The sequence below is a fragment of the Schistocerca nitens genome, chromosome 2 (assembly GCF_023898315.1).
Source record: "Schistocerca nitens isolate TAMUIC-IGC-003100 chromosome 2, iqSchNite1.1, whole genome shotgun sequence".
NCBI lineage: Eukaryota > Metazoa > Arthropoda > Insecta > Orthoptera > Acrididae > Schistocerca > Schistocerca nitens.
The window spans coordinates 104,154,239-104,177,193 of NC_064615.1; the positions used below are offsets into that span (position 1 = coordinate 104,154,239).

General features: G+C 42.0%; 1 non-coding gene across 1 annotated transcript; it reads left to right on the plus strand.

Annotated features, from left to right (window-relative positions):
• Positions 1-16,866: 16,866 nt before the first annotated feature.
• On the plus strand, positions 16,867-16,973 carry LOC126237721 (U6 spliceosomal RNA). Its single transcript, XR_007545178.1, has one exon. It is a non-coding gene; the product is annotated as a U6 spliceosomal RNA (small nuclear RNA).
• The last annotated feature ends 5,982 nt before the right edge of the window (positions 16,974-22,955 follow it).

A 22,955-nucleotide genomic window follows, 5' to 3' on the forward strand; every position in this document is an offset into this window, starting at 1 on the left:
GATATAGTAATTTCTGGTAAGTATTTAGCACTTGAAACAAAACGAAATGAACCATTTAGAAAAACATCTGCATTGAAGGCATGTAAATCTCGTAGTTTTTCGTATATAACTTTTGATATCCAAATACAGCAGTGCAACCTTACCGCTAAGTGGAGTTAGCAGTGGCTATTGCTGAAGTGAGCAGTAATTATATTAGGCCGTTGTCAGCATAAGCAACGTTTTTGTAGTGCCGAAGTGACGAACCCAATTACAAATGATGATCTTGCTACATCAAATACAACCAGTAACAATCCATTGAATGTGTAGATAGTAATCATATAATAAGAATAATTAGCCTGCTTTAATTTTTAAATTAATGGCGCATCGCTTCGGTTAACTTTACTTGAATTTCATTTATTCTTCACACAAAAAACACGCAGTGTGAGTTGCGAAAGTTAACGGCGTGCTTACGCTATCACTCTGAATACTCGACTGATCACGTCACATGTAGTAACAACGTACACTTATAAATATGTAGTTTTTGCTACGATAGCACGACAAGTCGGTGGAAGGGATAGGTCAGCGAATACAAATAGGAGCAGAGAGATGTCATCGCTTGCGGCGAGCAGTGTTTGACGGCAAAAGTCCGGTGGCCGACGGAGACGCTTCAGGTTCAGACGTGCTATTATGGTGGTCTCTTGTCGTCGGGGAGGTTGAGAGTACTGTTTCATGGTGACAGGCTTTGTTCGCGGGCTGTCGTACTGTGAATCTTTCGTGCTATAAGAATAAACGCAAGTATCAACTTTAACTTTTCATTGTGGCTCACCTGAATGAGTTAAACATTAAACTACGCATGCAACTTCTACAGAAAACTGTTGAAATATTGTAGTCAAACATACAACGAGGGCAGTTCAATAAGTAATGCAACACATTTTTTTTCTGAAACAGGGGTTGTTTTATTCAGCATTGAAATACACCAGGTTATTCCCCAATCTTTTAGCTACACAACACTATCTTTCAACGTAATCTCCATTCAATGCTACGGCAGTACGCCACCTTGAAATGAGGGCCTGTATGCCTGCACGGTACCATTCCACTGGTCGATGTCGGAGCCAACGTCGTACTGCATCAATAACTTCATCATCCGCGTAGTGCCTCCCCACGGATTGCGTCCTTCATTGGGCCAAACATATGGAAATCCGACGGTGCGAGATCGGGGCTGTAGGGTGCATGAGGAAGAACAGTCCACTGAAGTTTTGTGAGCTCCTCTCGGGTGCGAAGACTTGTGTGAGGTCTTGCGTTGTCATGAAGAAGGAGAAGTTCGTTCAGATTTTTGTGCCTACGAACAGGCTGAGGTCGTTTCTTCAATTTCTGAAGAGTAGCACAATACACTTCAGAGTTGATCGTTTGACCATGGGGAAGGACATCGAACAGAATAACCCCTTCAGCGTCCCAGAAGACTGTAACCATGACTTTACCGGCTGAGGGTATGGCTTTAAACTTTTTCTTGGTAGGGGAGTGGGTGTGGCGCCTCTCCATTGATTGCCGTTTTGTTTCAGGTTCGAAGTGATGAACCCATGTTTCATCGCCTGTAACAATCTTTGACAAGAAATTGTCACCCTCAGCCACATGACGAGCAAGCAATTCCGCACAGATGGTTCTCCTTTGCTCTTTATGGTGTTCGGTTAGACAACGAGGGACCCAGCGGGAACAAACCTTTGAATATCCCAACTGGTGAACAATTGTGACAGCACTACCAACAGAGATGTCAAGTTGAGCACTGAGTTGTTTGATGGTGATCCGTCGATCATCTCGAACGAGTGTGTTCGCACGCTCCGCCTTTGCAGGAGTCACAGCTGTGCACGGCCGGCCCGCACGCAGGAGATCAGACAGTCTTGCTTGACCTTGCGGCGATGATGACACACGCTTTGCCCAACGACTCACCGTGCTTTTGTCCACTGCCAGATCACCGTAGACATTCTGCAAGCGCCTATGAATATCTGAGATGCCCTGGTTTTCCGCCAAAAGAAACTCGATCACTGCCCATTGTTTGCAACGCACATCCGTTACAGACGCCATTTTAACAGCTCCGTACAGCGCTGCCACCTGTCGGAAGTCAATGAAACTATACGAGACGAAGCGGGAATGTTTGAAAATATTCCACAAGAAATTTCCGGTTTTTTCAACCAAAATTGGCCGAGAAAAAAAATGTGTTGCATTATTTATTGAACTGCCCTCGTACAAAAGGACGCAGTGCGTAGTGTTAAAATTAAAGAACAAGATAACAGGATGTAAAGAGAGCACTAAGTGGGATATAAGGGGGAGTCATATGAAAACGAGACAGATAGAAAAAAAGGAAGTAAACTATTTGTTATTTCAACAGTAATCGCCATAGCTGTTACTGCAGTTAATCCCACTGTGAGACAAGGTGGCCAGTCGGTGGCGTACCTAGGTAGTATCGCACCAGGTTCGGAGTAAAACATGTTACCTCCCACCCCAAAACTCCTCACCCCCCCTCCCACCGTCACCACCGACCCCACAAAAACATCAAGTAATTTTACTTAGAGAAGCAATTCTTTGATACATGTGGTTATGCAAGCGAAGTATACTGTCAACTATTCTGTAAATAGTTTTCTTGAATTGAAATAGATACATAAAAAGCATTTTTATGAATATTACAGTATAATTGAATCTTAATAAATGAAGCAGTGCAGATAACCTAAGATTTCTCAGTGATTAGTAACTTTAAAATATAACTTAGAATCTCTTCCTTCTGACATCTTTTGCAGCAAATTTTGAAATTGCCCCGTCACAATCTATACTTTTAGCTACACTATTTTCGGTTGACATAATAGCCAATGCTTGATTCATAGTGGATCTAAGATAATTCTTAACCAGCTTGAGTTTTGAAAAACTCCTCTGACATGATAGTAGTGACACATGCAAAGTTAAGAGAAATCCTTACGCCAAAACGAGGTTTGATACAAACCCAGAAAATTCATATTCAATCATTAACTGTAAGAATCTTAAACATGTCTAACCAAGCTTGCATTTGCAGACACCTTCTTAGGTGTGGAATACAACCTTCAGAGATCTTATTGTAATTATCAACCAAACTTTTTACAACCGTGAGGAGTTCCATTTCCGAGGTTTTAATCAGAATACTTTAAAAAAGCGAAACAATCGGTTGTACATCCCATGGTTTTGCAACGTTTATCTATTTCTTGTAGAAGCCTGTTGATGCTCTCTAACATTTACCTTCTAGATTCCTGGTGCAAAGAGTTGGCGTTTCGTCTGCAGCCTTCTCTCCAGGTATCATTTTCTTCTTCTTGAATTTTTAACTTTTTCCACAGGAATGCTCATCTCGTCGTATCCTTCACAAATCGATGTATTGCGCCAACAAGATAATTTCTCTTGTCTTTCAAAAAGAGTTTTAGGTTTCTCGTCTTAGTAGTACACATATCGAAGCTGTCTCCAAGAATCTGCAAATACTTTTAGGCATGCTTGGCTTTTGCGAAGACAGTAGTACTCCAGAAACACAAAAACGGGAAATCAAACAATGTAGGCAACAGAGGTTTAGGAGCTTCCCAGATCCCTGTAGTTTTCGAAGAATCAGACAATTTCTCAGTGGAATCGATAACACAGGTCTGCTATGAAAAAATTGTTTCAAATTTTTACAGTAATTCTTATGGTATTTGTTGCGCTGAATACAGAAAAACTAGTGAAAAAATTCCATCACCATTTGTTTACTCACAAATCAAACATTTAACTTTTACTTTTAAGGTGTTGTTAACATATATACAAATTATAACCTTTCGGTAAAATCTAAATAATAACTTAAAAACCTTTTTTTAGGTTAATAAATTAACTTGCAAATCTAGACAATTTAAATTTAGGTTGCCACCATGATACTGCCTTTCTTCTAATACGAAAACTGTATGGTAAAACTAGTGTAATCCGGTTCATACCACATTTGCTGCCAGTATGCTGTCTGTGTCAGTACCCCTCCTACTCTACCTCCTCCCTGCACCCAATGTCTGCTCTCCACTGCAAGGTCAGGCTATTGTCAGTGTGGAAGTAACCACTCTGCTGAGCGCACTTCCATTGTTTCTCCGCTGAAATGAAATTTAGTTTTGTCTTTATATTGGCTTCTAGAGGTTGTGTTAACTCTCCTGATTGTTTCTGCTATATTTGTGAGACTTATACTGTTAAAAAGCAACACAGAAACATTCCTGATTTTATTAAAGGATGTACTTTGCGTACTTTGGTATGAAACTGGGCGATCAAGACAAATCATTGACTCATCACAAAATGTGTTCTGTGTGTGTAGAAGAACTCAGACAATGGTTTCAAGGTAAGAAGAAATCATTTCGTTTTGCAGTACCTGTAATTTAGACAGAACCGAAAAATCACAGTGAAGACGTTTATTTTTTCTATTGCTGTGTGCAGGGTTTCAGTTTTAAAAATAAAAAGGAGATTTTGTATCAGAGCATTCCTTCAGCTATGCGCCCTGTTCCTCAGGGTCTTCATTTACCCTGTCCTCCAGTTACACTTGAAAACATTTTAGGTGATGTTGATCAGTTGTCCCAAGGCAGTGATGACGATGACAATGTCGATGGCAATGATGGTAGTTATGAGCCCCTCCCCCCCCCTCCCAACCATGAGCCAAAACTCTTCACCCAGTCGGAACTAAATGATCTGCTTAGAGACTTAGGCCTTCCAAAGGATTCAGCTGAGGTTTTAGGGCTGAGGTTGAAAGAGAAAGGGTTGCTGGCGCCTGGAACATCCTTTTTTTGGTACAGGAGTAGAGAAAAAGAGTTTATGTCTTTTTTCTCTCGAGTGGGTGACCTCGGTTTTTATCCTAATGTTCCTGGATTGAAGGAGACATTCAGTATCAAATAAGAACCCGATGAACGAAGACTTTTCATTGATTCCTCCAAAAGAAGCCTGAAAGCTGTTCTTCTGCACAATGGCAACCAATATGCATCTGGTCTAGCAGAACATTCAGCTCTTTTGAAAGAATGTTATGAGAACCTTCAATTGGTCCTTAACAAGCTCAAGTACTCTGAACGGAAGTGAACCGTTTGTGGGGATCTTTAAGTGATCTCTGAACTATTAGGCCAATGGAATGGTTAAATAAAGTTTCCCTGCTTCGTCTGTGAATGAAATAACTGTGACAGTAAAAAACGTTATGTTAAAACAGGATGGTCAAAAAGAAACATTTGGTTCCTGGAGTTAAGAACGTTGAGAAGAAGAGTTAAGTGGATCATAAAAAGATTTTATTTCCGCCACTTCACAACAAGGTGGGACTGATGAAACAATTCGTCAAAACATTGTCTAAAGCTGGAGAGTGTTTTAGACATCTTTGTGAGCAATTCTCTGGTCTCTCTGAGGCAAACCTTAAAAACAGGTATTTGTTGGGCCTGATATAAGAACACTTATGAAGGATGAAAACTTCGAGTTGAAAATGGAAAATGAGGAAAGGATAGGTTGGAAGTCTTTTAAACAAGTGGCAACAAGCTTTCTAAGAAATAAAGACGACCCAAACTACTGTCAGGGAAGAACAAGGAGAACGATTCCATTAAGACATAAAAGAAATGGAACGAAGATGTCAAGGACGCTGGGACGTGAACATGATGCGTGACTACAGTCAGATGTTAAAAAGAGAAAATCCTCAGCTCCACAGCAGGAGAAGTAGAAAAAGAGATTTGTGAGGAAAAAGGAAACCTTACTACAAAGACTTGTTATACTGTTGTAATAAAGCCTTATCAAATTTTCTTACTCTATGTTTAAGATTAAACTATGTTTAAGATGGTTTAATGACATTGTACATACATAATACTGATATAAAAATAGTCTTTTTAGGATTTTTCCTAAAAGTTTTATCTCTTTATGTAGACAAACCGCAGGTGATAGAGAAAAACAATATCAGTTCTGAAATCAGCGATAAAAACTACATAAAAATCAGTTATCAAAACTAAAAAATTTTTCAAAAATATTTGTTTGCAGACCTGTGTAATCGTTTTAAAGCATGAAACACAGGCAAGTTGAGTAAAACTAGTTTTGTAAGGTCTCAAAAAAGTCATACATAATGGAACTGTTGTAAATGTTGTATTTCTGCACAGACTGATAAGAGTGGTTTTCACATGGTACAAACAATGCCTTAGGATTAAGTTCAAAAATTCTTAATTGAATTTCTGATGCACTCCAGCCGTTGTAGAAGCATTGTCGTATCCTTGTCCTCGTAAGATTGTTATATCCAAGTGTAAGACATTACAAAATATTTTTACGACGCGTATCACGAAACCTAGCAAGTTTTGTCAGTCCGACGGAGCTGTGCAGACCACAGAACCTCGCATCTCTTTGTTAGACGAGTGCTATTCATGGAAAAAATGTTTGCACTTGCCTACAGAACAATGATAGTATCCCGGCGCGCATCTCTCCGTCCGATTCAAATCCATATTTTTGGAGTCTTGAAGAAATATATTCGCGGCCGTCGATCAACTGCGGATGAAGAAATGCACGCCTGAGTACAACTATGGTTTCGAAGGCAACAGCAAGTTATCCTATCTCACAGTAAGATAAATGTATTAACATTTATGGCGATTTATTTTGAAATAATAAACAGTTTACTTACTTTTTTCCATCTGTCTCGTTTTCATTTGAATGTCTCTTATATATTGTCACTAACAGATGTTATCACTAACCTTAATAGAATATATATTATTAATAACCTTAATAGGGACGAAGAGCTGTCAGACTTCGGGAGTTTTCTTCTTGTCCAATAGGTTCGCCGAGAGCTTACACCGACAATCTAGATTTACTCCCGCTTTGCTGGCAATGTCAAGCAAATAATCTCCGCCGAAAGTATTTTCGCAATAATTCGCAGCTGACAATAATGGAAGAGAGCATGTAAATAAACCTCTTGTGCTCACGTGTAAACATTAATCATGATTAAATAAAATATTATATATACGTAGTATGTATTCTTCAAACTTTTCAAAATACCCTATCGTTGCCACTTGTCCAGAATTTGTACTTTTCTGTAACTGTCCCATGTTCCACGTGAGCACGACTGGACATCCTCAAGTCCCTACTTTTTTGATTGTTTTTACAGTTTTACTTTTTTTATATCATATTGTGTGATTAACACCTATGGAAAGTGAACGTGTTGTTAAACTATAATATGAACTGCTCAGAGTTCTGTCAGCATGTTCTACATGAGAAGAAGCTTCTGAAGGCAGCTACATCAGACAACACGTACGTCTTCAGGTTCCAGCCCCAAAGCCATTGATTTTCATCAGTTGGTAAGGTAAATACTGCTAGCATTTAAATATTTTAAGTTTCAGGTATGGTACTTGTAGTTTAGTTCTGATGTGAGTATATGAAGCTGACGAAAAAAATGAAATGAGCGTATAGCATCGTTGGCCGGGAGGCCCATATTCGGGGAAGTTCTGCCGCCAAGTGCAAGTCTTATTTCATTCGACGCCACATTGGGCGACTTGCGCGCCGGTGATGAGGATGAAATGATGATGAGGACAACATAACACCCAGTCCCCGAGAAAATCTCCAACCCGGGCGGGAATCGAACCCGGGCCCGCTTGAATGGGAGGCGAGCACGTTACCACCCAGATAAGCAGGTGGACGAAGCTGACGGACGTTAATAAGACTTGCACATATAATATATCAAGTGATACCCTTAGAAGTGTCCTGACTTTTGTCTTGCCAAAAGCGGCAACCATAATCACATTTTTATGTAAATGTTGCATTATTTCAAGTACTTTAAAAATACTCCACAATCATGCACACGTAACTGTAAGCAGTGTTACTATTTTTAATTTAAAAAGGCAAACTGCTAACTTCATCCCGAAAAAGTAGGTGGTGCCCCAGTACGCACAACACTGGCTGACAAATAGAGAATATAAAATGGGTAAATGAAAAAAAATTGAGCATAGGTGTATGGAACGGAAACAGCATGTCAACAGAATGCGGGAAAACGGGTTAGTGAAACAGCTAATCGGTTATGAACCAGTAGGAAAGACAGGTATAAGACGACCGAGGAACAGGTCGTTTCTTCAGTGAAGACTAAACTTCATGTAAACCTGCTCCATGAAGTGAAGAAGAAGAATAGTCAGTGAGATGTCTGGCCCCTTAATAAGCGTGTGGCCCGCAGTATGTGTTACACTGATAAACCGCCTGTGCGTCGATGTCGTTTTATTAAACGGTAGTGTTCCTGAAGTTATACCAGCATTAGGCCTGCGCCGTAAGGATAGGCAACTTCACGTGCCGCCAAGTCGACACGGTTGTCAACGCTTCACGGGGCGAGGCTTTTCTTGAGACTCCGTAGCTTGAAATTGTTGACAGGAGGTTGGGATACGTTGACACATACTATGCCGCTAGAAATATCTCAGTGTACAACGCAGATATTTTCAAAAGTACTGTAGGTAGTATTATACAGGGTGTATCAAAAAGAGTCACCCGACTTGGCACGTCTAATAAACATATAGAATGAATTTTGTTTTTTTTATGAGCGGGAAGTAAAAAAAATTTTTTTTTTCATATCTTTTCATAGGTGTTCAATATGCTCTCCTTGAGATGCAGTGCATATGCCAAGCGGTATTCAAATTGTTCCCACACTGCAGCGAGCTTGCCTTGAGTTACAGCTTCCACAGCTGCGCTGTTATGCGATGTCTCAGTTCATAAATTGTTGTTGGTAACGGAGGCACGTAAACGGAGATTTTATAAACCCCCACAAGAAATAATAGCATACAGTTAGGTCCGGTGACCCTGGAGGCAAGTAATGTAAGACTGAATCATTTGGTCCAGTGCGACCGATCCATCGTTCAGTAATCGTTTGATTTAAAAATTCCCGCACTTCCAGATGCCAGTGTGGCGGTGCCCCATCCTGTTGGTAAATTAAGTCGTTCATATAAGTCTCCAACTGTGGGCAAAGAAAATTCTCACCCATTTCGAGGTATGTGCTTCCTGAGCACAAAGCAAAGAAAATTGGACCATACACCTTTTCCCGTGAAACTGCACAAAACACATTAAATTTTAGACTCCCTCTCATTTTGTACAACTTCATGTGGTTGCTCCATACCCCATACTCTCACATTATGACGGCCGCCTTTCCATTTAACTGGAATGTCACTAAACACTAAGCGTGGAAGAAAACTGTCATCCTCCATGTTGCCAAGAACGAAATTACAGAACTCCACACGTTGTTGTTTGTCACCTTCACGATGAGCTTGCAGTAGCTGAATTTTGTATGGTTTCATGAGTAAACGTCGACGCAACACATACCAGACGAACGTCGAGGGCATGGTAAGCTGTCAAGCTGCACGGGGAAAGGGTTTGCGCGGACTCCTCAAGAAACTATGGCGGATGCGTTCGACGTCTGTGTCAGACACTCGGGGACGGCCCGGCGATGCCTTCACACAAACAACCCGTTTCTCGGAATTGTTCATGCCATTGTCTAATGCTCTGTGCTGTAGGAGGATCCACACCATGCCTAGTACGAAAGTCACGCTGAACAGTTATTAATGACCGGCGCTGCGCAAAACGTAGAACACAAAACGCTTTCTGTTGTCCCGACACCATTTTTACCAGAATTGAAGTGGGCGCACACTGCTGCTACCTAGCGGGAACCATGCAAAGCTTGAGAGTTTTCTTTTTCCAACAGTACATTGAACACGCACATATCTCAAATAATAGTTACATTTTTTTTTATTAAAACAGCGCAGTGTATTAGAAGACATTATTGTTCAGGAGTACAGGAATACGACCCACAGTGCAACTGCGCATTTTTAACACAATAAATGTAATAGGATTGGACCCTGGAACTTTGGCTTTAAGGAAGAAGAGAAGGTTAAGTGTCGACATCGTGGTGCTTAAAGTATTGACAGTTGAACTAACAAATACACTGATTTATTCAACACAGTCACAAGGCAGTAAGTGAAATATAAGAATTGGTAACTTTTCCATGGTGAGACATTGCCCACTAGAGGCCAAAACAGAATTAGATAGTTTGACCAGAATGTAGAAGGATCCAAAAGCATATCATTGTACAAAATTTCAAAGCCCTCCAATGGAGTATGGTGGTGCGTATCCAACTCAACAGACAACAGCAGGTTTCGTCGATTAGTAAACGCGATGCCACTGACTGCATGATGGTCTGGATTGCTCTGGCATGGCGGACGCAGACCCCTGTCTATTGGCCCCGCTCTATAGTTAACTACACGATTTGACGTGTTACGAGCACCTTCTAGCAGACCTGCTGTGTCTTACGAGAAACGCGGTTTTCGGCAAATGCCAGAGCATCGAGTAGCGCGTATGTTTTTGTTTGGTTAATGTTTTTAGCGCTGGTATCATCGGATACACTGAAACAAGTACGTTTTCATACATGGAACTACATATTTTTTATAACTGCATTCAATACCTCTTGCTGATGATGATGTTTGGTTTGCGGGGCGCCTGCGGACGATAGCTCTTGAGAAGATAATTACGGTGATACAGCGTTTGTTAATGTTGACGTTGAAATCTGTCGTTAAAAGCTGGAGAAATGTCCTAAAATGTGAGAGCACGGTGTCCGGAAACGGGATTAACGGTGCAGACACTGCTAAACAGACGTCTCGGACGAGGCTGCGTAGTTGTATACCGTAAGGTAGGTCTGCGCTGTGAGAATAAAGCTTATTTCAACTTGAACCAACTCACGACATACAGGCACGTTCACCAACGAATGTTGCATGTGGAAATACGTCGTAGGCTAGAATCCACCGTGTCACAAAGGGTTTAGGAAAACTATTTCACATTTGTATATCCTCCCAGGTTTACTTGAGCTGGAACAGAGAAATTCATTGTTCAGTGTTCAAAAATAAAGATGTCTCAAGCGCTGCAAAAAGCAACTACTGTATTAAATATTTTAGTGTTAGAAGGAAGATTTGACCTATCTTTTCCTATACCTTGCTGTGTAAAAATACATGCTGCCTGACAACTGTCTCTACCTACACTGCTCTAAATTATGTCATATGGGATACATTCATTGAACTAAACATTTTGTTAAAATTACTTTGGTGATGATCTGTAACAGCACAAAATAAATATTCTTCTTAACGAAACGTCGTTTCATTCTGAACGTAAACGCATAATGACAGTGTTACCAGCTATGTACAATACACGCTGTCGACTTATTTGACATTGCAATTCAATTTCGTACACATGTAAACGAAATACACAATTTACTAACAATGATTTGGTACCCACCCAAATTACCTAACATAAATTTTGTCTTAAAAAAAAAACTTTTCCCTTTAATTAAGCATATGTTGAAACTGTTGACCATTGACTGAAAGACGCATTTACATTCGCCGTTCGAAAGAACGATGAACAGATATAATTACAGTGGATGATGTGGCATAGCCTGTACTGGCTATTCGACGACACACATCGTCTGGTGTAGCTACGGATTCGTGATAGACTGCATCTTTGAGTGCTCCCCAAAGAAAGAAATCAAGAGAAGTCAAATCGGGGGACCTTGCAGACCATTTGACAACAGATTTTCGTCCGATCCAATGCCCAGGAAATTTCTCATTCAGTATTTGCGTTGCAACACGGGACGAGTAAGCTGGTCAACCGTTCAACCGTCTGTTACAGCCACATATTACGCAGACTATCCACTGGTACGTTTTCAAGAAGAACCGGCAGAATGTTCGTCAGAAGGAGTGTGTGCGAATGTCTATTTAAACGCCTGAGATGAAATAAGGTCAGACAGTGTAATTTCCTATGACGGATCTCTTGTTTTGGGGTACTTGAAGGCGCAACTTTATTCTACTCCACCGATGAACGTGGAAGAACTGGTAGCGCGCTTGCAAGCTGCTCTCGTAACGGTGGAGGCAGTTATGCTGCAAAGAATTCGGAGAAGCACGATCCGGAGAGTCGCTAAATGTTTGAAGATGCAAGGAGATCACTTTGAGCAGCTGCTCTGAAGACGATGTTGTTTTGTGAAAGACATTCTGTTGCTGACAGTGCATTTAAAATATTACAACAGGCCGCTCTTACTGAATAAACACAGAAGTAGCTTTCGCATGTTGTGTACTACCATATAACACAGCACGATGACGCTTGGACCATACATAGAAAGAATTGCTACATTGTAGTACAGAAGGTAACTAAAAGAAGTACACAATGAGACGAGCAGAAATGGCACTTTTATTCAATACTGAAGTCACCGTGATCCATCATCGTCTCCTAGACATTACAAACGGTGGCACATTGTATGTTTTTGGATAGGGTCCGCCTTAAGCAAAACACAATTGTGTTTTTTAACCAAAACATGTTTGACAGCAGTTGCAGCATCTTCAGTGGGCTTTTATTTTTCATCTGTTAAAAATAAACAGTGTTCTATACCGTTTGTATAAATGTAACTATTAGTTTTTAAATCGTAATTACAGATATTTGAAAAACTCATGAATTATGAATTCATACCTTTTTACCACATGGTGTGGTTTTTCTGATGTGTTGTGTTTCTACAGTGACTGTTTTGCTCCACAGTTTGTCATCTGCAACCACTTATACCTTGAAGTAGATAAATTGTTTAAGCCAAAAATTACGATTTGAAAATTGTCATTTCTTTGCCTGAAATTATTTAATTCTGTGTGTGTGTGTGTATTTGGGTAATGTTTCACTTACATTTTCTTTTTCTTCATCTTCATCACTCTCAAACACTATATATTGAGTTGCCACTGTCACTGTCACTGTCACTGTTTCACTGTTTACCAGCTGTAAAAACAAACATGGCAGGCAGTGAAACAGTTGAAGGTGTAAACGCAAGATGGCTGACAGTGGAACAGTTGAAGGTATTTGTTGTGGTTGGCAGGAGAGCCAACACCGGGTTACTAGAGGAAGCCGAAAGGCACGCGTTTTAGCTCACGCAGGCTGGCGTGAGGTCTGGAACAGGACAAGGAAATTAGAATTTATAAAAACGGACGTAGCTGGCGGAATACTTAACTTTAATCCATGAAGGATGAGCGTCGCTCTAGACGGTACATTATTCATAATATCAATAGTAACTGGTAATGGCGCCTTGCTATGTCGTAGCAAATGACGTAGCTGAAGGCTATGCTAACTATCGTCTCGGCAAATGAGAGCGTATTTTGTCAGTGAACCATCGCTAGCAAAGTCGGTTGTACAACTGGGGCGAGTGCTAGGAAGTCTCTCTAGACCTGCCGTGTGGCGGCGCTCGGTCTGCAATCACTGATAGTGGCGGCACGCGGGTCCGACGTATACTACCGGACCGCGGCCGATTTAAAGGCTACCACCTAGCAAGTGTGGTGTCTGGCGGTGACACCACAGTATTCCTGGCGGTTGTCATGAATCTTTCAGAGGCGTCTGTGACTGTGTGTGTGTGTGTGTGTGTGTGTGTGTGTGTGTGCGTGAGAGAGAGAGATTGAGTGTGACAGTAGGTTTTGGCTTTATTATTATTATTGTTCATCATTTTTTTTACTTTGTGTGTGTGTGTGTGTGTGTGTGTGTGTGTGTGTGTGTGTGTGAGGGGGGGGGGGGGTGAGAGCTTTATAGGCAGGTCTTGTCTAATAATTCTTTGAGGGCAGAGAACAGAGTGCCACTGCAGAGAGCTGTGTATTCATTCATCACTTGTTTGCCTTCCACTATGGCTTTTTGTATCTGATAATTTTCTTCAATTATTAGTTTTTGTGAGGGGCTGTTGCTGCATTTGAGAATTTTCAAATATGTGTTGTTGTTTGTTGGGTTATGTTTCTTGTCCATGAGGTGTTCAGCAAATGTGGAATGACAGCTGTTACTTTTTAATGCTCTTCTGTGCCCTGTGTATCTGACATTAAAGTTTCTGCTTGTCTGCCCTATATAAACTGTTTTTGCTAAAGGCGGACTCTATCCAAAAACATACGTATTGTTGAAGCAAACACGGAAAGTCACCCAGATGTTGTCTCCGGGTCATATTGTAATGAGGAACACTACTACAGTACCCCGTTGCTGCTCACTGATGGAAACATGCAGTCTTCTCCCGATCCTTCAACTGCCGCATTCGGCGCTCTGGACACGCAGACCTCACGCCACTTGAATTCCAGCTTTCTGTGCACGCCTGCGAGACCTCTGTCAACATTCTCCCGCACTTTCATTCATTTCCACCGAGTTGTTAATATGTTGTCCATCTCGTCCTCAAAAATTGCAGAGCAGTGTGGTGTGTATGTTTAACATCACCACATTTGTAAGTTATGTAGTTATCTTTGTCCTGTGACTGTTATTTTGTTTTTAGCTCTTCACTTTTCTGACGTCTAACCAACAATTTTATGTTCAACGTTAAGGAAACTGTAGTTGTAGGATATGTATAGTTTAAAAAAATTACAGCATTATTGGGCAGAATAAAATAAAAAAATAAAAAAAGAAGCATCTTCAACAAGAGTATTCTAAAGCGAAACTATAACCATTGTCCAATCTGGGCAGAACAACTACACAATATTGAATGTATCTATCGGATGGTTATAATTAAAGTGCAGTTACGCACAGTGGTCGATCGCATGGCAGCGAAACGTGGTAGATATTCTAATGTGTTAATGCAGACACGGTCTATGTTGGGGAAAAAATAGAATCTTGGCCACCAGGTGCAATTATGGCGCTATGAATGCAAGAAATACGTATAGAAATGTTTCCATATGTACTGGATTAGTAATGGAACGTGAGCAGTGTTATGATGCGGATCGGTAACCGTATGTTCCAAGAAGCCAAATGTTAAGTTCTCGATGCTAATGATAAGTTGGTGGAAGGTGGCCGAAAGGATCTCTCGCCGTAGGAATATGGACAGGTAAGCAAAAGACTAGTTGACACGAGCGCACTTTAAATAAATATACACTACTGGCCATTAAAATTGCTACGCCACGAAGATGACGTGCTACACACGCGAAATTTAACCGACAGGAAGAAGATGCTGTGATATGCAAATGATTAGCTTTTCAGAGCATTCACACAAGGTTGGCGTCGGTGGCAACACCTACAACGTGCTGACATGAGGAAAGTTTACAACCGATTTCTCATACACAAACAGCAGTTGACCGGCGTTGCCTGGTGAAACGTTGTTGTGATGCCTCGTGTAAGGAGTATAAATGCGTACCATCACGTTTCCGGCTTTGATAAAGGTCGGATTGTAGCCTATCGCGATTGCGGTTTATCGTATCGCGACATTGCTACTCGCGTTGGTCGAGATCCAATGCATGTTAGCAGAATATGGAATCGGCGGGTTCAGGAGGGTAATACGGAACGCCGTGCTGGATCCCAACGGCCTCGTATCACTAGCAATCGAAATGACAGGCATCTTATCCGCGTGGATGTAACGGATCGTGCAGCCACGTCTCGATCCCTGAGTCAACAGATGGGAACGTTTGCAAGACAACAACCATCTGCACGAACTGTTCGACGACGTTTGCAGCAGCATGGACTATCAGCTCGGAGACCATGACTGCGGTTACCCTTGACGCTGCATCACAGCACCACCACCTTTAGGTGGCTGTGATGACAGACAGGAGAGCTTGCGATGGTGTACTCAACGACGAACCTGGGTGCACGAGTGGCAAAACGTAATTTTTTAGGATGAATCCAGGTTCTGTTTACAGTATCATGATGGTCGCATCGCCGGCCGAAGTGGCCGTGCGGTTAAAGGCGCTGCAGTCTGGAACCGCGAGACCGCTACGGTCGCAGGTTCGAATCCTGCCTCGGGCATGGATGTTTGTGATGTCCTTAGGTTAGTTAGGTTTAACTAGTTCTAAGTTCTAGGGGACTCATGACCTCAGCAGTTGAGTCCCATAGTGCTCAGAGCCATTTGAACCATTTTTTTTATGGTCGCATCCGTGTTTGGCGACATCGCGGTGAACGCACGTTGGAAGCGTGTATTCGTCATCACCATACTGGCATATCATCCGGCGTGATGGTATGGGGTGCCATTGGTTACGTGTCTCGGTCACCTCTTGTTCGCACTGACGGCATTTTGAACAGTGGACGCTACATTTCAGATGTGTTAGGACCCGTGGCTCTACCCTTCATTCAATCCCTGCGAAACCCTACATTTCAGCAGGGTAATGCACGACCGAATGTTGCAGGTCCTGTGCGGGCCTTTCTGGGTACAGAAAATGTTCGACTGCTGCCCTGGCCAGCACATTCTCCAGATCTCTCACCAGTGGAAAACGTCTGGTCAATGGTGGCCGAGCAACTGGCTTGTCACAATACGCCAGTCACTACTCTTGATGAATTGTGGTATTGTGTTGAAGCTGCATGGGCAGCTGTACCTGTACACGCCATCCAAGCTCTGTTTGACTCAATGCCTAAGCGAATCAAGTATCTATGCACCAAAACTGCGTGAAAATGCAATCACATGTCAGTACTGGTATAATATATTTGTGCAATGAATACCCGTTTATCATCTGCATTTCTTCTTGATGTAGCAATTTTAATGGCCAGTAGTGTATTTTACTCAAGAACTGAAGAACTGCTGGATTGTTGACAATTTGTGGCAGCTGTGGATAGCTATAAGCAGAGGCCCGACACGGCTGTGCGTCGATGTACACTGAATGTTTGCCAGTAGAGCTAGCTATCAATGGCACGGTTGTAACGTTCGGCACCAACTAGCAACAAGAAACTAACCTTGAACTAGAAGAAGTTGCCCACGTGGCCGCCGCTTATAACAACCTCCTGGCGTTCTTCATTGGTAGGCGGCCTGTAGGTTCATCATTGATCAGGTCAAGCTATTGCTAGCGATGTTGAAAGCGCCGCTCGTGACGTTAGTAGACTCTGGATAGAGGCGCCGGCTACGGCAGTATCGATGAGCTACGATACTGGAGGCAAACAGGATCAAGTAAGTAAGAAGTACTCGCTTCAGCTGTACATATACTAAACTTCGAACGATACAGAGAAGATTAGCATGGCCCCTGCGCAAGGATGACACGCAAAATCGTGAAGCGTTCCACATTTTTAAAGTTGTCAGCAGCTCGTGGTCCCGGGGGGGGGGGGGGTCAGGGATTTTTCCTGCCTCGAGATGACTGGGTGTTGTTGTGTCGTCTGAATTATCATCATTCATCCCCATTACGGTCGGAGGAAGGCAATGGCAAACCACCTCCACTAGGACCTTGCCTACTACGGCGGTGTGGCTCTCCCGCATCGTCCCATACGCTCCTCAGAGTATAGGACCTCATCATCATCAAGTGAGAAAGGCATAATGTTGATTTTATTTCTAAATGCCGCTTACACAGTTTGTTCAGTGTCAGCACCGGAGGCGTCGACGAGATACTCGGTGCACAGAGCCAGATTTGCACTTAGTGGCCAAAATTGGAACTAATTTTTTCTAGCGTAAATCAGTTGCGCATTAGCATATCAAGTTTCGCTGCCGTACGATAATTACAGCCCACAATGGACCTCTGTGAGTAGCTGTACTTTAATTATAAACACTCTGTACGTCTTACATTGGGTTGGTGTAATAAGTTCATAGCGTTTTTAAACAACAGATACACAAATCGGAGACTTTAGTCATCAATAATATACACTGAAGCGCCAAAGAAACTGGTCTTGGCACGAGTATTCAAATACAGAAATATGTAGACAGGCACAATACGGCGCTGCCGTCGTCAACGCCTATATAAGACAGCAAGTGTCTGGCGAAGTTGTTAGATCGGTTAATGCTGCTACAATCGCAGGTTATCAAGAGTCAAGTGAGTTTGAACGTGGTCCTATAGTTGGCGCAAGAGCTATGGGAGATAGCATCTCCGAGGTAGCGATGAAGTGGGGATATTCCGGTACGGCCATTTCACGAATGTACCGTGAATATCAGGAATCCCTTAAAACATCATATCTCCGACACCGCAGCGGCCGAAAAAAGATCCTGCAAGAACGGAACCAACGATGACTGAAGAGAATCGTTCAACATGACGGAAGTCCAATCCTTCCTCAAATTTCTGCATATTTCAATGCTGGGCCACAACAAGTGACAGCGTGCGAAACATTCAACGAAACATCATCGACATGGGATGAGCCGAAGGCCCACTCGTGTACCCTTGATGACTGCATGACAGAAAGCTTTAACCTCGTGTGAGCTCGTCAACACCGACCTTGGACTGTCGATGACTGGAAACATGTTGCCTTGTCGGACAAGTCTCAAATTGTATCGAGCGGATGGACGTATGGGTACGGAGACAACCTCATGAATCCATGGACCCTGCATGTCAGCAGAGGCTTGTTCAAGCTGGTGGAGGCTCTGTAATGATGTGGGGCGTGTGCAGTTGGAGTGATATGGGACCTTTGAAACGTCTAGATACGACTCTGACAGGTGACACACACGTAAGCACCCTGTCTGATCACCTGCATCGATTCACGCCCATTGTGCATTCCGACGGACTTGGGCAATTCCAGCTGGATAATGGGACACTCCACACGTCCAGAATTGCTACAGAGTGGCTCCAAGAACACTGTTCTGAGTTTAAACACATCCGCTGACCACCAGACTCCCCAGACATGAACATTATCGAGAATTTGTGGGATGCGTTGCAACGTGCTGTTCAGAAAAGATCTCCACTCCATCGTACTCTTACGGATTTATGAACAGCCCTGCAGGATTCATGGTGTTAATTCCCTCCAGCACAACTCATTAGTCGACTCGTTTCCACGTCGTGTTGAGGCACTTCTGAGTGCTGGGGGGGGGGGGGGGGGGGCTCTACACGATATTAGACAGGTGTACCAGTTTATTTGACTCTTCAGCGTATCATCCTTCACTATTTACGTCTGCCAATGCTGGGGTAACTTAGATTCCGCGACTGTATACATGACATAGTTTTGAGGCGAATAACTCTTCGATCCATGTTCGGGGATCATTTTCATCCGGAAAGGAACTTCCTTGAAGGTTGTTTGAAAGAGAGCGGAAAATGTAACAGTCTGAGGACGTAAGATCAGGTGAATAAGTTGGGTGCATACTGACTTCCGAATCTAATTTCTGTTCTAACAACCCTACCACAACAAAGGTCAAATATTAATTATGATTGTAGTGTTGCTCACGCTGCTAAATATTGCATTTTCTGGCAACAACAAAGTTATATTATGTGGCAGGTGTCATTAGAGCACAGTTAATAAAGTCATTTCTTGAAATAATGGATAAACTAGGCACTCATCTTTTGGTGTTTCCCACGCTGGTCTCGTTGTGAACTTATGGCTCAATCGTCGAAAATCTAGGTAGTGATGATTCCAAGCTCGGATGCAAAGAGACCTAGGTGTTATTCTGCGATATTCAAAAGTTTTATAGATGTGTTTCATAAACCATTCTTGAAGATTAAACTTTTGCAAGTTAGGACAATGGTGATGTAAAAAAGTAATCAGCACTCCGAATTTAAGTTAAACTTCTTTTTTATTACTTTTGTTGCAATATCACGTAACTCGTTCCAAAACATCACTTCACAATATAAAACATACTTGAAAATATCTTCCTCACTGTTAAAGTTCACATTTCATAAACTGACTACAATTTGCGTCTTTTTAACATGACGACCAAAGCTTGACTCTCTAATAATCGCTTACGCGCCCAAAAATCAGAGTTACAAGTACGTCAAAGATCATAGTGACAAAAGGAAGAATACACATAAGAATAATATCATTGCAATATATACATATCGATGTATCGAAGTACCTCTACATTAATGAAATCAAATCTGAATGTTGTCACTGAAATATGTTAACTATTTTACAGAAACACAGTACAATATTGCTGGTATCGAGAGGTTGAGGTGAGGTGCCGTAATGGTTACGTAATTCAAGTACCATTACACTGTGTAGTGTTTTTTGTCAGCCAAGCACAATGCGGGCGTTGTTATCGTGGAGTAACATCACTTCACGCAGTCTTCTTGGTCCTTGTTCTTGGACTGCGTCTGCAAGACGTCTCAGTTGTCGACAATAAATATCAGCAGTGATGATTACACCTCGGGGAAGTAATTCGTAGTACACCACACCGTTGCTGTTCCACCATGTGCATAACATTATGTTTTGTCGATGCGCGCAGTTCTTTGCACGGGGAGTTGCTGCTATGTTTGGGTCAACCGTTCCTTTCCTTTCCTTATGTTAGCATGAAGAGACCATTTCTCGTCACCAGTAACGATACAGAATAGGAACGGTCCGTGTTGTTCCCAAGCAAGTTGATAATGAGCAAGGCCACACGATGATTTTTCTGATTTTGGCTTAGAGCATGCGGTACCCATACACCCGATTTTTGAACCATCCACATTGCTTGCAACTGTTGCACGGTTGTGGAATGATCACAGTTCATGATATTTGCCAGTTCTCGAGAACGCGGACGCGGATCATTGTGGTTTATCGAACCGCGAAGGTCTTCCTGAACGCAGAGAGTCAGTAATGTCGAAACGATCTTCCTTGAAACGAGAAAGCCATTTTCTTGCCGTGCTCTGTCCAGTGCCATTATCCCGGTACACGGCGTAAATGCTTGTGGCTGCCTCCGTTGCTGTCTCCCTCTACTGAACTCAAATAGAAGAATGTGTCCTGAATGTTTCGATTTCTCCACTTGGCACTCCATTTTCTAGCGTCCACAGCTCCACTCACCATCTCCAAATGGTGGAATGACAATATGTAAACTCAAATAGCAAAAGTAAACTACAAATAAAAACAGACAATCGATAAATAAACCCATTGCAACCGGAATAAGACATGCAAAACAAAAACGCTACGAAATTATGCACCTACTATTGTAGGCAGCAAAATTATTATAAGATGGGTTCGGATTGAAATGACAAGTGAGTTACAAGTGTGGCTCACCAAAGAAATTAAATTGTGAATATTAGGAAATGTGACGTGTCTGACTTCACGATCTGCTAAAATCTTACAAATAACACTAACGTCCCTTTGTTCTCAGCGAATTGCTTTGGGTATTGGCTAACATCAGAACAGTAGCTGGCTGTACCTGAACTCAGCGGCACAATTAGCTTGTTGTTAGTTCGTGTGATATTGGCAGAGTATAACCATGTACAGTTGCATAAGAAGTGACTGTGATGGCGGCATAAAAGCTATATTTTTGACTGTCAGGGCAAGTATAATTTCAGACACAATCAGATCACATTAACAAATCTTAAGTCGTGCAACTATGTCGTCTCTCACATGGGTACTGATAAGTATGATCAAGCTGATTATCTTACTATGTTTATGCTCAGTGTTGTCTTATACAGGGTGATTCAAAAAGAATACCACAACTTTAAAAATGTGTATTTGATGAAAGAAACATAATATAACCTTCTGTTATACATCATTACAAAGAGTATTTAAAAAGGTTTTTTTTTCACTCAAAAACAAGTTCAGAGATGTTCAATATGGCCCCCTCCAGACACACGAGCAATATCAACCCGATACTCCAACTCGTTCCACACTCTCTATAACATATCAGGCGTAATAGTTTGGATAGCTGCTGTTATTTCTCGTTTCAAATCATCAATGGTGGCTGGGAGAGGTGGCCGAAACACCATATCCTTAACATACCCCCATAAGAAAAAATCGCAGGGGGTAAGATCAGGGCTTCTTGGAGGCCAGTGATGAAGTGCTCTGTCACGGGCTGCCTGGCGGCCGATCCATCGCCTCGGGTAGTTGACGTTCAGGTAGTTACGGACAGATAAGTGCCAATGTGGTGGCGCTCCATCCTGCTGAAATATGAATTGTTGTGCTTCTTGTACGAGCTGAGGGAACAGCCAATTCTCTAACATCTCCAGATCTCCAGATCTGTTGAGCGGTCGCCATCTTAGCATCAACTGACGATGACGCCTAGTCAAAAGCGCCTCAAGCGAACAAATGTACAACTAAATGAAACTTTATTGCTCCCCTAATTCGCCGACAGATAGTGCCTAGCTCTGCCTTTTGTCGTTGCAGAGTTTTAAATTCCTAAAGTTGTGGTATTCTTTTTGAATCACCCTGTATAATCACAGATGGCCTTCTAGTCGCGACTGCGTGTAGAAATTTAAAAGCAGTGGAGAATCTTTTTTCTTTGAGGTGCTAAGGAGTATCAGAATTATTCTAATGTTTCTCTTGTGAAGTCCCACTTGGCAGTACATTTTGTTTGATACACCACTGTGGTCACTAGTTAGCGACGGCTAAATTGGGAACACAGTTTGAATTAGTGCCTCCATGAATTCTGGTGTGATGTTCGTTTACGAGTAACTTTGAGTTGAAATTGCTACTGATGTACAGTAACTTAAATGGAGGAGCATGGCCATGACGATATAGTTTGTTTCTACCAGCTGTACTTATTTGTTGGACAACCAGTCTCTTCACTGGCCAATTTATTAGTTCAAAGACTGTGTATGTGCTATCATTTGGAGTGCAGACCAGATAAGACTAGTGAATTTTAACAAGCAGCCGCGTCGATGATATTGACCAAGTTTCATGTGCGCTAGATCAAACACGCCAATTACTCCGCCAGTTACGGCTGTAGAGAGTTCTTACGATGTAGACGTTGCCTGCTTCTGTCCTTTTCACAAATCTTGTAAAAATCGATGCATAAATATTAATGGACAAGGTAAAGTAGATCACAAGAGTTTCGTTGTGGAAAACGTTAAAAGCGTCTTGTATTGAAGTACACGATAAGTTTCGAACACCCAAAAACTGTTGTCAGTTTTATAGATTCTGTATTCTTCTAAATCGAGCATGCTGTTTCGTTGCTTCTGCGGCACTATCCTGACTTGTTATGTACAACGTAAAGATCTGTTTCGTCTCTTATTATGTTACTTTGTATAAAAATGCTGTCAACACTTTTTATTTGCTCTGAAGCTACATTTGATGGACATGTACATCGTTTGGAAGGAATGGAGATTGTCTATTAGAAACCCATCAAGCAAATTATTATCTGCTTTTTAAACAGCTGTATTTCGTTTTTATTTTTGCTAGATCTGGATGTTACGGTAGTCAATCTCGCTACTACAACGACC